This window comes from Amblyomma maculatum, chromosome 4, assembly GCF_055883805.1.
Source record: "Amblyomma maculatum isolate TAMU_Amacu chromosome 4, ASM5588380v1, whole genome shotgun sequence".
Taxonomy (NCBI): Eukaryota; Metazoa; Arthropoda; class Arachnida; order Ixodida; family Ixodidae; genus Amblyomma; species Amblyomma maculatum.
Window position 1 is genome coordinate 110,858,560 of NC_139347.1, and position 3,839 is coordinate 110,862,398.

General features: G+C 45.5%; 1 non-coding gene across 1 annotated transcript; it reads right to left on the reverse strand.

Annotated features, from left to right (window-relative positions):
• Nucleotides 1-1,787: 1,787 nt before the first annotated feature.
• On the reverse strand, nt 1,788-1,859 carry TRNAP-CGG (transfer RNA proline (anticodon CGG)). The gene has a single exon. It is a non-coding gene; the product is annotated as a tRNA-Pro (tRNA).
• Nucleotides 1,860-3,839: the final 1,980 nt, after the last annotated feature.

Here is a 3,839-nt window from a genome sequence, read left to right on the forward strand (position 1 = left end):
CATAGAACGCGACAACAGACCTAACGCTTCACTTGCAGACAGTCCCAATATGGCCTGGTTGCCCTTTTTTACAATGAAGAAGTCGAAGTACCCACTTTGGTCGTTCACAACCACTTGGAGCGTAGCCACGCCAATGTGCTTTATAACGTCACCGGTGTATGAGCGGAGGACGGAGGGGCTTGCTCTTAAACCAGACTTCACTTTGAGCCTTTGAAAAACGGAGTAAGGCAATACATTCGCTTGCCAGCCTGTGTCTACTTTGAGAGACACTATTTGGGAAGCCACTCTCGCGTGAATGACCCAATCAGCTCTGTTGCCTAAGCAGACATCGAGTATTTCAAAACCTTCCTGCTCGCCGCGTACATCGCTTACTTGAGACACGTTTTTGCAACAGGCCGAAAAATGGTTAGCGCCACGGCACCGGAAGCATGTTTTGCCGAACGCTGGGCATCTGCCGCGTTCGTGGACACGGTTGCACTTGGAGCATTTGAACTGCCGGCGTGTTTTTATACGAGCAAATTCCTGTTCTCGTTGAGCCTCGTCCTGCTCTGAACATTCTACACACTGTTCACAGGCTGGAAAGTTGCCTTGCTGGCGCGTTTCAATTCGTGCTACTTGCTTCTCCGCTTGAGCCTGTGTATTGTTTTGTTCGGCGCATACCTCTTCAGCCTTGCAAACTTCCTCCGCCCTCAGTAAAGTAAGGTCCTTAACTTTCAGCATCTTTTCGCGCAATTTGGGATTATTTGTGCCAAAGACAACCTGGTCCCTCACCATGGAGTCACTCAAGGTTCCAAAATTGCAGCTTCGTGCAAGTCTCTTCAAGTCCCGTGAAAAGCGTTCGAAGGGTTCGCCCTGAGCTTGCGTTCTTGAACGAAAGACATAGCCTTCGTACACTTTGTTTTGCTACTCTTTGCAGTATTCCTCGAACTTCTTTGTAACAGTTTGACTATCTTCCTTGCTTTCGTTCTCCGAAAACAAAATTTTGTTTAATACCTCTAGGGCGTCTTCCCCCGGCTACGGTGAGCAGCAGTGCGGTTTTGGCTCCTTCCGTCCGTGGTTCTTTCGTCGACTTAGTGGCCTTCAGGAACAGCTCGAACCGCTGCTTGAAGAAGCTCCAGTTCTTCGCGGTGCTACCGGACAGCACCAGCGGCTGCAGTGGCTTCACTAAATCCATCGTGCAGTGCACAGTGACACCACCGCTTCGATCAACACGTTACTGCATACGTGAACGCTACCCCCCTTCTGATACCATGTTCCAGCGTCCAACAACCAACAAGCAACGTAGAAGCAAAAAGAAGAAGAGCGTTTATTCGAGATTGCATGCTGGTATTTATAGCCTACAAGCGGCTGCATGATAACGGCCAGAGCGCATGCGCGACTGATACATTACAGATGCTTCGACCGTAAATAAATGTCTCGTATTTTTATGTCGAGAGAGAAGCCTGCCTTAGCAGTATCCTCAACTGGCCCATGTTTAGAAAGTCGGCCGCCTCTTCTTGTAGTATAACTTTTATCACACTTTCAACTCCAAAGATATCCTATTATAGGCCCGAATGGAATGGGAGCTGTATATCACAAAGAGTTATCAAGCTTGGAAACTGCGAAGTACATCGAGTATAATAATTTTTTGTATTCAATATGTTTCCCATTAGGCATATAGATAGGAGATATGGGTAAAATTTAGAAAGTGTAGTCTGGTCTCGCCTTAATATTATGAATATTCCCGAGATGATCCATTTTTGGAGTATGAGTGACAGTCATGCGTCAGTGTAAAAAACAAAATCCTTGGGCTCAGCCGGGATTTGAACCCGGGACCTCTCGCACCCGAAACGAGAATCATACCACTAGACCACTGAGCCACTTCTTTTTTTCCTTATTTCCTGGCTTTGGTTCATACCATTTCACAAGAACACAACACGAATAACACAAAACAAAGTACATATTGGAAGGTCATCATCAGCCAATGTCAGGCTGGCTTCGTCTCAGTACATTAAAACTCCCGCAACGACAGCAAAGGCTCTACCCTTGAGAGCCATTCGGGAGGTTCAGCGGCCACTTTCTGTATGGCAATAAACCAATTCACACTTTCTCGAAAGTATAGACCACTGAGCCACACCTGGTCGCACGGTCTTTTTAGATACATTTGCTTTCTTATTTGTCATAATCTTCTGATAAGCTTAAAAAAGCTCTCTCCTTTCAGTTTATCACTTCAGCATCTGTAATATCGGTGCAGGTTGTTGCGAACAGCCTAAACGTAGTTTTTATTCAATCCGTAAATACCTCGAAGAAGTCTTGTGTTTTGCTATGCCCCAAAATATTCAGATAGTAATTGGTTTGATTTGTTTTGTGCGATTTAACGTCCCAAGCGACTCAGGCTATGAGAGATGCCGTAGTGCAGGGGTGCAGATCAAAATTTTGACCACCTGGGGTTCTCTTAACTGTTTCAGGCGCTTTGTACACAATTTTGTACATATCTGTTTCGGTGTTTTTTTCGCGTTTAGGACGCACAATTTTCTATTAAGTTGTTTTTAGCGCATTTTTCAAATATTAAACTGGCAACCATGTGCATTTTGGGCGCCATCTGTTGCGTTTTGGTGAAGATGTTCATATCAAAAGAAATGGCGGACGCCGGAGCAGCGAAGAGCGGTGAGTCAAGTTCTTATTTTTTAGAGCCACTTTTGTACGTTGTAGCAAGATAAAAAAAATTAGACGCACTTGTGCGTTATATAAAGTGTAGAACAGTGATAATTTCATTAGTTTTGAGGAGATGGCCGAAGGCTAACGCTCGCACGCCCATGTGTACACGATTGTGTACAAAGCGCAGTGGTCGCTGCAGAAATGAAGATCGCTGAGAGTTGCTTTGATTTTCTTTCCAGCTTTTTTGGCCATACCTTGTTCTTCTTTTTACAATGCGAAGAAGCATGAGAAAACCCAAGAATCAGCTGAAAGGCTTTTGGAGCTCATAGCTAATGGAAACGTTTCCGACGTAGGGGAAAGTGACGAAGAAGACGCCACGTGTGAAGCGACCGACGCCTGTGTTCCAGCTGCATTCACCAACCTCGCCGAAGAAGATGCTGCTGCTGCAGGTGAAACGCAAGCTGTAGAAGTGACTGATGATCGCATCATTTCAAAAACTGTGCGCTGGCAAAAAAAAGAAGTTCCCACCGCCAATAAACATCGCATTTGGTGGAGATTTATTCGCCCCAGACGAAGCTGGCACTATGACACCTTTCAACTATTTTTCGAGGTACGTCCCGCAGTCTGTGTATAAATCCTTAATGGAGTTTACTAACTTATACAGCGTACAGCAGTCCCAGATCTCAGTGAACACAAATCCTGATGAGGTGCGCAAGCTTTTCGGTATGCACATTCTAATGGGCGTAATCCCTCTTCCAAGGGTACGAATGTACTGGCAGAGCACTGCGAAAGTTGCTCTCATATCGGAGACTATGACTGCAAAGAGATTTTTCAAGTTGCGCAACAACCTTCATGCGGCTGTTGATGAAAAGGAAAGCTGCGAAGACAGACTCTGGAAGGTCCGCCCATTTCTAGAGAGTATCAGGACACGTTGCCTAGAACTGCAGGTAGAAGAAGAAACAACAGTTGATGAACAAATGATACCTTTTAAAGGACAGCTCTCAATTAAACAGTATGTGCGAGGGAAGCCGTCACCCTGGGGATTAAAGGTATTCGCTCTGTGTGGAAGAAGTGGCTTGCTTTACGATTTCGTTGTGTACAAAGGCCAAAACACAATACCAGAAGAACTGAAGCAAGAATATGGACTTTGCTCTGGTGTACTGCACCTCGCAAAAAGAATTCCGGTGGGGTACAATCATCAG